The 13,005-nt window shown below is 37.1% G+C and overlaps 2 pseudogenes; both read left to right on the forward strand.

The window, feature by feature from the left end:
* Window positions 1-11,935: 11,935 nt before the first annotated feature.
* LOC113067349 (uncharacterized) lies at window positions 11,936-12,054 on the forward strand (annotated as a pseudogene).
* Window positions 12,055-12,252: 198 nt separating this feature from the next.
* LOC113067347 (uncharacterized) lies at window positions 12,253-12,361 on the forward strand (annotated as a pseudogene).
* Window positions 12,362-13,005: the final 644 nt, after the last annotated feature.

Raw genomic sequence — 13,005 nt, forward strand, 5'->3', positions numbered from 1 at the left:
CAAGTGGAACAAGCACAACACACTGGTCTGAAGTTGCCAGCCCCTTCAATGCCTGAGTTATACCATTTCAAACTTCAGTTTACAAAAATAAAATAAAAAAGCGCCTTGTTTTTTTCCCTATTTATTATAACACAGACAGCATATATTGTCATTTTTATTAATTTCAACAGTGTTTTATGTAATTTCAAAGGGTTTCCTTTGAAATTATACCAAACTTTCTGAGCTTACACTGTAGCATTAGTATAGGCAGGCATTCAAAATTAGGTAGGAAAATGAAAAACGGAAATCCCCAAAATAGAATTTGTGCTTAAGAGGTTTTAACACCAACTCGCTCATATTCACTACCTAATCTTTTTCTAAAAAATATTGCAAATATCACTGTAGTCTATTGATAGAATTTTATTAAATACATTTTTTTTTTGCTTGAATGAGAATACTGGAGACAGCGGGTCAAGCAGAAAGCTATATGATGCATTAGAAAGTATTAATCAGCCATGGCCACTTGATATTAATGTTATTAGTTTTGTGTTCTAGTCCCCCTTCGTTGAGTCAGAGTCTACTAATTGAACCGAGATGAGCAGTGTTTCCTAAAAGCTGCACTGGAGAAATGATATACAGTGCACAGGACAGACACAAAAATTTGTTTTAAAACAATTTGATTGAATTCTAGTAAATGTGAAATAACTGCAATGCTTGGATAAACCTCTATAAAGTGTGCGTCACTAGAGAGTTACAACCATTACAACAATGTCTTAAATATTTAAGATTTTTTTATGTTAAATTGTAATATTATTTTATACTATTAGACTCATAAATAATGGGCCTCAATAACTGCTTATTTTTTTCAGACGAGATTAGTTTTCTCAGAGGATCACTGAGTTTGCTGAAAAACAGTAGGTAATTTGCTCTGGAATTATTACAGAGGTTGTGTGAGAAAAACACAGACGTGGCCGATTTGGACGGGATTAAAATCACCAAGTACTTCTGTGAAAAACAGATTTCTCTAACGAACCCCTGTAAAACTAGTCCCGTCCGAATAGGGCTTAAGAAAAACATTCTGTTAGTGATATAAAAATTTAAAATATACCCAATTGGATCTTAACATTTTTTATTTATTTTTTAAATGGTAATCTATTGAACAAACTTTTTTCAAAAATTGCAAATTCAAAAGCATATTGTACATCAAGGGTAGACAACATCAGTCCTGAGTGCGGCTGTCCTGCAGAGTTTAGCTCCAACCCTTAAAAAAAAAATCTCACCTGCCTGTAGCCAAGCCGACATTCGGCCATCAGGCCATTGGCATTAATTTTTTTTGGGCTAGTTTGTTTGGTGTGCTCACATCACTGGTGGTTTGTCTGGTTCAACATGTTGAATCGACATTGGGACAATCGGTGAGAGAGTAAACTCTGATTGGACTGTTCTAATGTTACGTGAATTCCAATATGCAAATATTTTCACAACAACATGAGCCGCTTATAAGGAATAAAGTTATCAGCATAAGTGAAAGTCAAAATGCTAAGCCAGTGCTGCTTTGTTTTTTATTTCATATATCTGCGTATCTTGTATATTTTTGTTTCAGTTTCTCTTTTTAAATGACGAATATACTATTGATAGCTGCTGTTGTCCAGACACTGCCGAAGTTGGCTTGGTGTGTCACGGCCTTAAAGACTTTTACAGACTGCAATTTTATAACTTTATTACAAATCACACCCTGCAAAATAGTTTGAGGAAAGCAGTTTTAAGTTTTAGTATCATGTCGCGTTGATCAACATGATTTTTTATTTAGCTTTTTATTAGCGGGTCAGTATACCTGGTTTGTAGCAGCAAACATTGTGTGATCAGGCTGAATTTCTGACAGTCAGAAAATTATCGTAGGCTACCTTTTGTCACAATACCATGACAGACGTTTTTTAATGTCTCTCACTGTATGACACAAGGTAGATGCCACGACCATAGATTTTGACGTGATTGTTTCACGATGGTAATCTTTCACTTTCATTTGTCTATTTGAAGTAATTCATTTATTTACATTTTTTTGTGTTTGTATTATTTAGTTGAAAATAAATACTCCATTTTAATTTACCATTTTATTTTTAGTGTTTGTCCTCCATAGTGATTTGACATCTTTACCTGACACATTTTTCCAGCTGGATGGATGTTAATGTTAATTTAAAACCCTGTTATACATTTAAATTTATGAATATCTCTAAGAAGTAACAAAACATTTTGTCTGCAAATAATGCTTATATTGCTGTATTTACCCACTTAAACATATTAATAAGTTGCCTGTACATGCCTTTGTTTTATTTCCACATTTTTGTGATAATGTTTTCACATAGAAATACTTAATGAACATGCAAACTGCAATTAAATGTACAATTGCAATGAACACTGGTTTCTTAACATATTTGTAATTTTTTGTTCAAGTCTTGCAGCTGCAGTGATAAAATGGGACAAAAATGCTACAGAGGCTACAATAAAACATCATGCAGCAGAGCATCTTAAACATGCACCAGGGAGGAAGGGAGGTGGAAGGCATACAGGGGTGGAAACTAATTAAGGACTTTTGGCATTTGTGTTTATTTCCCATTTAAAATATTTTATACCCCCTTCCTCTATACTGATTTCAGGTAAAATATATTAGTCTTGGGGGATTTTTTTGTTTGTTTTTTTTTTTTATAATTTTTTTGATATTTTTTTTTTACTTGAGTTAAATTTAACTATTAGAATTTTGTTTTATCAGCTTGTTAATATTAAAGATGGTTAAAAAGTAATCTCTTGTCATTTGGATTTTGTTTCTGTCCTTTTTTTTATTCTTAATTAAAAATTTCTAAATTAATTTTTAGTAAATTCATGTATTTCCAATTGTAAATAAGGCTACTAAAATGTCTTTGCTCACCTATATGTCTATATGTCTAATACTGAACGCTGAACAGACGTCTAAAAAAGAAGTTGCAAAACTTTCATTCTGGCTTCTCAATGTACGTCTACTGAACGTTCACTATGTATGTCACTTGGACTTTAATACTGAATGCTAAACAGACGTCTAAAAGAGACGTCGTAAAAACTTTCATTCTGGCTTCTCAGTGGACGTCTACTGAATGTTCAATATGTATGTCACTTGGACGTTAATACTGAACGCTGATTAGACGTCTAAAAAGACGTCGTAAAAACTTTCATTCTGGCTTCTCAATGGACGTCTACTGAACGTTCACTATGTATGTCACTTGGACGTTAATACTGAACTCTAAACAGACGTCCAAAAAAGACGTCGTAAAAACTTTCATTCTGGCTTCTCAGTGGACATCTACTGAACGTTCACTATGTATGTCACTTGGACGTTAATACTGAACGCTGAACAGACGTCCAAAAAAGACGTCGCAAAAACTTTCATTCTGGCTTCTCAGTGGACGTCTACTGAACGTTCACTATGTATGTCACTTGGACGTTAATACTGAACGCTGAACAGACATCTAAAAAAGACGTTGCAAAAACTTTCATTCTGGCTTCTCAGTGGACGTCTTCTGAACATATGACAAAGACGTTAAATCGACGTCTTTTGGACGTGTCTTTGCTTAGTGGGTAGATAGATGAGTTTGAATGGGTTAGTAATAGTACATATAAAGGAAGTCTGATTGAGTCTAATGGGCTTCAGCGTGTTTAGATTTTAATTTTTGACAGTCGGACTTTGATGGAGATGTGAGAAATTTTGACGGAGGCTTGTGTCCGCCCACAGGAATTCACAAAAAAGGGGGCATAGTCTTGTTGCGCTCCGAGTTGCGTTTGAAGAGTGCGTTTGTTGCCATGTCGTCGAAACGCTGTTATTTTCATCTCGGAGTCGAATCACCTTTGTTTGGCCTTCACATGGACGCTGTACTAAGAGATCAATGGTTAGAATTTATGTTTAACTCGGTTCCCGAAAACGATAATCCACATGTAAAACTATGTGCAGAACATTTTGCTGAGGACAGCTTCCTCAATCAGTTTAATGCCGGATTCGCACAAAGATTATTCTTGAAAGATGTAGAAGTTCCCTCTTTGTCTGGAGAAGGCCAAAACTAGCCCAATAACGTTTCCAGGAGGGCAGTGTGCACTCAGCTGCTGTCGAGAAACAAAACACAGAAACCGCTGGCAAAGAACTCATTACGTACAGTATTGTTCAAAATAATAGCAGTACAATGTGACTAACCAGAATAATCAAGGTTTTTCGTATATTTTTTTATTGCTACGTGGCAAACAAGTTACCAGTAGGTTCAGTAGATTCTCAGAAAACAAATGAGACCCAGCATTCATGATATGCACGCTCTTAAGGCTGTGCAATTGGGCAATTAGTTGAATTAGTTGAAAGGGGTGTGTTCAAAAAAATAGCAGTGTGGCATTCAATCACTGAGGTCATCAATTTTGTGAAGAAACAGGTGTGAATCAGGTGGCCCCTATTTAAGGATGAAGCCAACACTTGTTGAACATGCATTTGAAAGCTGAGGAAAATGGGTCGTTCAAGACATTGTTCAGAAGAACAGCGTACTTTGATTAAAAAGTTGATTAGAGAGGGGAAAACCTATAAAGAGGTGCAAAAAATGATAGGCTGTTCAGCTAAAATGATCTCCAATGCCTTAAAATGGAGAGCAAAACCAGAGAGACGTGGAAGAAAACGGAAGACAACCATCAAAATGGATAGAAGAATAACCAGAATGGCAAAGGCTCAGCCAATGATCACCTCCAGGATGATCAAAGACAGTCTGGAGTTACCTGTAAGTACTGTGACAGTTAGAAGACGTCTGTGTGAAGCTAATCTATTTTCAAGAATCCCCCGCAAAGTCCCTCTGTTAAAAAAAAGGCATGTGCAGAAGAGGTTACAATTTGCCAAAGAACACATCAACTGGCCTAAAGAGAAATGGAGGAACATTTTTGTGGACTGATGAGAGTAAAATTGTTCTTTTTGGGTCCAAGGGCCACAGGCAGTTTGTGAGACGACCCCCAAACTCTGAATTCAAGCCACAGTACACAGTGAAGACAGTGAAGCATGGAGGTGCAAGCATCATGATATGGGCATGTTTCTCCTACTATGGTGTTGGGCCTATTTATCGCATACCAGGGATCATGGATCAGTTTGCATATGTTAAAATACTTGAAGAGGTCATGTTGCCCTATGCTGAAGAGGACATGCCCTTGAAATGGTTGTTTCAACAAGACAATGACCCAAAACACACTAGTAAATGGGCAAAGTCTTGGTTCCAAACCAACAAAATTAATGTTATGGAGTGGCCAGCCCAATCTCCAGACCTTAATCCAATTGAGAACTTGTGGGGTGATATCAAAAATGCTGTTTCTGAAGCAAAACCAAGAAATGTGAATGAATTGTGGAATGTTGTTAAAGAATAATGGAGTGGAATAACAGCTGAGAGGTGCCACAAGTTGGTTGACTCCATGCCACACAGATGTCAAGCAGTTTTAAAAAAACTGTGGTCATACAACTAAATATTAGTTTAGTGATTCACAGGATTGCTAAATCCCAGAAAAAAAAAAAATGTTTGTACAAAATAGTTTTGAGTTTGTACAGTCAAAGGTAGACACTGCTATTTTTTTGAACACACCCCTTTCAACTAATTGCCCAATTGCACAGCCTTAAGAGCGTGCATATCATGAATGCTGGGTCTCATTTGTTTTCTGAGAATCTACTGAACCTACTGGTAACTTGTTTGCCACGTAGCAATAAAAAATATACTAGAAACCTTGATTATTCTGGTTAGTCACATTGTACTGCTATTATTTTGAACAATACTGTATTTCTGAAGGAGGGACTTCATAGAACAAGAAAGTCATCAGCCTGTTTTTATGACACTGAAAACAGAGGTATACAGATAAGTTAAATGTGTGAAAAATACAGTTTTTTTTATATGCGGAACATGAACACATGTTATATTGCACACTGTAAACACAATCAAAGCTTCAAAAAACACGAAAAACGTGACCTTTAATATTCAAAATTTAACATTCAACAATCTGTGAATGTTGCATTTCTCTCATTGAAGAGAGCCAGCACTGTGAATTTCACCTTTGCAACTGACAAGAAAACATTTGTTTATTAATAAATAATTAAAATGTCTAATTTTTCACAATTATTAGGCTACTTCTGCATGGGCTTTTTGGCAAACTTAATGCATGTGCTTGAGCACGGAATAGATTAAGACTTGATTATGTAAATTTAATATAAACCTTTAATTAGTTGAATATAACAAATGAACGACTAGAACTAGAAAAATATTACGTGGGGGCAGACCATTTTTTGTCTATAACCAATACAACATAAACCTGTTCAGCAAGTTTGAAAGCCTCATAAGACACTGTCCATATGAAAGAGCAAGAGAACACCTTTATCTCGACCCCCACAAGACATACATAACTACCCCCCAAAAACCCAACCCCCTCCAGTTGAACAGAATTCGGTCTGTTTTTTGGATTTGAAGAATGATGTGTTTTCATGTTACTAATTTGAAACATGCCTGTACTCAGCAGCACTACTCTTTGTTTTCATTATTTTCTCGCAGCCCATATTATTATTTTCACAAGGCCATTATCTGACAGATAGAAATAGTCAGATAGATAGATAGAGTCAGATTGTCAGGGATCTGGGAAGGATGACCCAATTGCAGTGAGAGATAACAAGGTTTTATTGACAAGACAGACTGATACAAGAGGTAGTGAATGCACAACAGATACCACAACAGGAACACAATAAACAGAACAGCTAGGGAAGGCTACTGGGAAGGCTTCAGGAAACAACTGTGTAGCAGAAATTACTTGAACCAGACAAATCAAAGAGTCGATCAGGCCTGTGGTTGAAACACGAGCCGAATTCCTCAGGAAGTCATAAATCAGTTCTAGTGCCACAAGTCCCAAGCAAGATGATCAACCAACCATTTCACAGAACAGCTTTCAACATTAACACCACTAGAACAATTATTGACAATTTTAATTCATAGAAGAGATTGTCAAATGTGTTGTTCGTAATTGATAGGCAATGCCGGACATCACGTGTAAACCCATGAGTACTACACAAGATCCTTTGACTTCCCCCACCTAGCAGAACCAGACAGAAATTCCTAAGGTGTGGGGGGGGGGGGGGGACTGTCTTTTCTACATATATATGGACCAAAATGAACTCAAAAGCACTTATAAATGAATATCAGTCCATCGCTTCACTCCATATTCATTTATATATAACCCACACATTTGACTATCATGTTATAATCACTTATTGTGTATGTCTTTTAATAACTATTGGATAGCTTAAAGATACATATCCATGTTTAGTGTGTACGTGTTCAAGTCTATTAGCTTGAAACAGTCATGACCATCAGTTATATATGTCAAATGTATCATATTCTTGTTATAGGAATCATGTCCAAAATTAGACCCTGCAAGAGCGGGAAAATTTGGACCACATGCTTGATAAGATAAAAATTATTTATGATAACCCTGAGCCAAGACAATATCTGATTGGTCAAGACAACATTTGAGGTGTGGCCAACAGGCCAGTTTAAATACTTAGGACACCATAAAATCCTGCTTTTAGTCTTTAGATATGCTTCTGCTATTAGTCATGTCTGCTTTTAGTTTTAGCTTTGCTTTTGCTATCAGTCATGCCAGCTTTTAGTTTGCTTTTAGCTTTGCTTCTTAGCTTTAGCTTTTAGCCATGCTGTTAGTCATCACTGTTCTTTGAGCGCGGTTCCAGCGTGCTTCGGCCTGCACGGCTGCTGCTACTTAGCCACGATGAGAAGAAACACCACCTAAACTCGTCAAACTTTACTTCTTCTCTTTTTTCGTTTGAGAGTTTTGTGTTCTGAGTTAAGTTTTGTAACGTCCAGTCTCCGATGTCTGACCTCGGTGCCCGTTCAACTTCAACCAGCCACACAACTCCATCTTCAGCCAACACCCAACCACGGGCTTCCCAAGAAGTCACTTCAGTGACTACTGAATTTAAAGCCAATCAGCGACATTGGGAAAAACCCCTTTCAACGACAACAACGGGAACACAGGCAATGTACCTTCAGACATTTGTACTGGTGTATCTAACATAATTTTAACCTCATTGAGGAACACAATGCGAGATTTAATTAAGTGATTGATGGCTGTTCATGTCTATGCAATTTCATGTATTGCTGTAAACTTGGGATTCCACATTTCCATTCTCTTGAACTCTGAATCTTTGAATCTTTCCTGAATCTTTCAGGAAAGACTGAATCTATCCCTAACTTTCGATCTTCCTGCAACTTGTGTGAATGTGTGAGTGCGTGCGTTCATGTGTTAGATTAGTTTATATGTCTTAGATTTATCTAATAAAGCCTTACTCATATTGAAAAGAGAAGTATCTTGTGTTTTGTGCTTACAAGTTAATGTCTTAAACTGCCGATCTTGTTACTGTGATAATTGATAGTGTTTTCACTATACTTTGGATATTAATATCCAGCACATATTTGATGTTAAACGGCTCGTTCAGTGAATCGCAGGGCGTCACAGTGATTCTGTTCAAATTCCCTTTAAAATCTTAGATGATTCCCTTTGAGCTAAATTGACCTGTTTCCCTTACAACTGGCAGAATACTTGGGCAACAGAGGGGGCAGCAAGACCAGGCTCATAGAGAAGGCCACAAAAGGCACCATAGAGCAGAGCTCAGAAACTTGTTGACCACTGACTCTGGAGACAGACCAGATGCCAGGCTGGTAGAACCAGGGCAGGACACATGGGGACAGGTCAGGAACTCGAACACAAGACTAGACAGGACAAAGCTCCACAAAAGCACAAGTTAAATCCAAGACAAAGAATATTAACCAATGAGCTAATAAAAGTAAAGTAACCAAATAAGAAATGACCAATTTAACCAACTTAAGAGAATGATCAAACAATACCAAGAATCAGGACTAGAAAAACTAAATTACAAATAAAAGCAAAAAGGCAAAAACAAACAAAATACTAAAACAAGGAGCAAGACAAGAACATGGAATTACAAAGATTAGACAAGGGCACAAGACCAACCAGACAAGGAGACATGAATATATATTTAGCCACATCCACTGACAGAAACAGAGGGGGTGAGAATGACCATGGACTAGCAAACACAGAAGGGTAAGGTGCACTATAAATAGGGAGGAAAATACATGAGGGAGAGGGGAGCACAATTAGACCAACTAGGGTAAAAAGAGGGTGTGGTAAAGAGGAAACAAGGAGGAGGGGCTAAAGGAGCACATGGCCGAGAAAATAACTAACAAGGCATTGTGCTGACATTAGACACAAGAAACAAAAGCAAAACAAAGTGACAGTGCAAAACCCTGACACAGATGATAGATAAATAGATAGATAGCAGTGATGCACGGGTTGATCCAAAATGAGTGGGTGCCTTCGGTCACCCGCGGTTATGAGTCATCACAAGAATATTTGTAATGATATTTGGGTCGCGCTCGGTCGGGCCGTTTGAAATAAAGATGCCAATTAAACCTTTGTAATTAATATAGTACTAGACACAATTTTGAAATACATAGGCCTACAATTTATTGGCTGAATAACTGGCGTGAAGATGACGCACAAGCTCAGTCTGCAAGTAGAAATGAAGGTGGCAAGAGAAAAGGTATAGAGCTGTTTTTGGTAAAACATGATTTTGACGACTTCATTAAGTTTTGCTTTATAGAAAACTCTTTTTAAAAGATTTTAGTTTTGTATAAATTGCATCTTAGTTTTGATCAATGTTTTATCAACCAATTGCCCGTATTTTATAAATAAGAAGCTAATATATAGCAGACAATGTAATGAGGCACCGGCATGATCACTTGCATTGCATCTGAAATGGAGGGCGCCGAAACTCTGTTTGTGCCTCACAGATTTGAGAAATATAGGCTATATATTACAGAAAGCTTGAAATGTCTTCTTTTAAACTAAAATATTAAAACCAAAATAAATAGGCTACTCTCTGATTATGTAATCAATATGAAATATGCATTTCCTCTGGCATTCATGGTGAGTCCGCATCATCAACTTCATCTTTGACAAAAAAAATTCTCACAAAATGTTTGCCTAGTCTTTCAGATGTCAGTTTTGCATACATTCCCAATCACAAACATCTTATAGACATCTAATAGACATCTATTTGACATCTAAAAGGAATAGTCCTATTGACTTACTGCAGATGAGCAAACACTCTGAAAAATACATCTTTGCAGATGTAAATGTACACGTCAAATAGACGTCAAATAGAAAATATTTTTCATTTTCCTTTTTTTTGCGGTCCGAGTTGCGGGCGGGTTAGTTTAAAGCGTTGGTCGGGATCCATCGCACCTGCACAGGACACAAATGACATCACACTCCTGCAAGGACTTAGCCAGTCTTGGGTTTGTTTATAAAAAATTATATTTCTTAAAAGTAGGGTTGGGTATGGAACTGGTATGCACCGAACCAAATAAGGATGCAGATTTTGGTGCCTCATTTCAGTGCATCTTAAATGCCTGAGCGATCGATTAAAATGTTTGTCCTGGTTCTCCGAAATGTAGGCCTACACAAGAGGCATGGACATTGCTATGCTTTTTTAAGCGGGGTTATAGCATTTAGCTCCATGAACTGTACACAAATGTGCAATCGCCTCAAGGTCAGTCCGCTTAAATTTCATATGAAAAAGGTGACAGACCGTTCTCCTTCGCGTCTTTCAGCATACTCTTCAATCTGCAGACCGCGGCGTCAGAGCAGCGCGAGTGCACTTAAACATAAACAGGACACAAGGTGTGTGTTTATCGATAGATTGTTAGAACATCCGTATCTGTGCTGTTCATTGTCATAAATACAGTTTATGACAATGAACATACACTACTGTGCAAAAGTCTTAGGCACGTTAGTATTTTCACCCAAAAGAATGGTGTTCGGACAGTTATTTATATATTTTGCTGTAGTTTGTCAGTAGAAAATATCAATTTACCTTTCCAAACATTCATTTTGCCGTTGTCAGACTGCTTGTGTATTGAAAATCGCACTAGATTATTGTTAAAATTAATAGCAAACTGATATTTCCTACTGACACACTACAGCAAAAGATAAAAATAACTGGCTTAAAACCCTGTTTTTGGGGTGAAAATTCTAATGTGCCTAAGACTTTAGCACAATACTGTACTTTACAAACTACATTTTTGCTACTTTATAAAGAATGACCATACAGTAATTCACAGGAGCGATTGACAGGGGTACAGTAGAAATATTACATGTTTTTTTTGTATTAAATAATGACCCAGATTGTGAAATCCATTTATTAGCCTTAGAGTAAGGGAAGCACAAATTGGGAAATGAGAGCATCCAAGGAGCGTGTGAAAGCTATGGCTTTATTTTAAATATTTGTAATATTCTTTAATGTAATCCATGTTTTTTTTGTTTTTTTTTTGGCTGATTTTTTTAAGGCACCTGTAATGTTTTAAAAGTATCGAAATGGCAAAGGACCCTACTTAATCTGTGTGTAATGCTAATTAAAAATAAAATATGGGAGGGAAGAACTGTGGCTAAAAAGGAAAAAATTGTGTTAGATGTTTGGACTGTATTTTAAAGGAAAACAGAGTTATATATTGAAAGACTGTATGTGTATTTTAAAGGTGGATATATGTTGGATTCTTTTTATGATGTTTTTACCCCAAAAGTAAGTTGTGTTTTAAAAGATTTAATGTGGAAGCTGCCAGGAAGAGAAATTTTAAATTTTAAATTATCTATGTAAAGTAAAGATTCACTAATTATCTAATAATCTTGCAAAAAAAAAAAAAAGTTCCTATGCTCGATCTCGGAATCTAAGCAGGTTTGGGCCTGGGAAAACCAGTTTCTATAAGATTTTGGGTTTTCTTCCCTACTTATATAATGCTCTGGTGATTAGACTGGCCGATCTCTAAATAGCTATCTCTTTGCAGCAGTCCTAGCATATGGCCATACCAACTTGGTTATGCCTAATATCGTCTGATCTTGGAAGATACACAGGTTTGGGCCCGGTTAGTACTTGGATGGGAGACCGCCTGGGAATACCAGGTTCTGTAAGCTTTTGCATTTTTTTTACTAATTATCTAATAATCTTGCAAAAAAAAGAAGAAAGTTTCTATGCCGATCTCAGACTCTAAGCAGGTTTGGGCCTTGGAAAAGCAGTTGCTATAAGATTTTGGGTTTTCTTCCCTACTTATATAATGCTCTGGTTATTAGAGTGGCCGATCTTTAAACAGCCCTCTCTTTGAAGCATTTCCCGCTTACGGCCATACCAACCTGGCTATGCCTGATCTCGGAAGCTAAGCAGGTTTGGGCCTGGTTAGTACTTGGGTGGGAGACCGCCTGGGAATACCAGGTGCTGTAAGCTTTGTCGTTTTTCTTCCCTACTTATATAATGCATAAGCGATTAAAGTGGCTGATCTTTAAATAACCCTCTGTTTGCAGAAACCCTCGCTTATGGCAACACCAACCTGGGGGTGATAGTAAGCTCACAGGAAGTGACGTGGCAGTAGAGGGTGAGGAAGGCTCATCTAAGCTTGTTTGTACTAAATCTTTTTGTGTTAATTTTAGGAGTTTTTCTTTTGTTTCGTTTTTTTTAATTGTTTGTGTAAGTTTATGCTCCCAACAGTTTATGGTGTTTGGGGGGAAAGTAAGTCTACTAGTTCTTTTGTTTGTTTTGTTTTGTTTGTTTATGTCAAAATGGATGGATCGTTGGTGACGGACAGAGCAATGGAAGGAGGGACACAAAGGCAAAAAGAACCTGGAGTGGCATAATGACGACGAGATGGAAACGGAATAGACAAAGATGAAAGAAGAGATGCTGCAAAAAGAGTTTATATGAAGGAAGCAACAGTGACTGTGCATGTGCAGGATGCGAGGGCAGAAGACATTATTAAAGCAATCGCAGGGAGAATCGGTGTGGCAAAAATTCTGGTGGTGAGACCAAAGCTATCAAAGGAATATGAAATTACCTTAGAGAATGAGGAGGATGCAGATGAATTAACCAATGGA

This window comes from Carassius auratus, chromosome 50, assembly GCF_003368295.1.
Source record: "Carassius auratus strain Wakin chromosome 50, ASM336829v1, whole genome shotgun sequence".
In the NCBI taxonomy this organism is placed as follows: domain Eukaryota; kingdom Metazoa; phylum Chordata; class Actinopteri; order Cypriniformes; family Cyprinidae; genus Carassius; species Carassius auratus.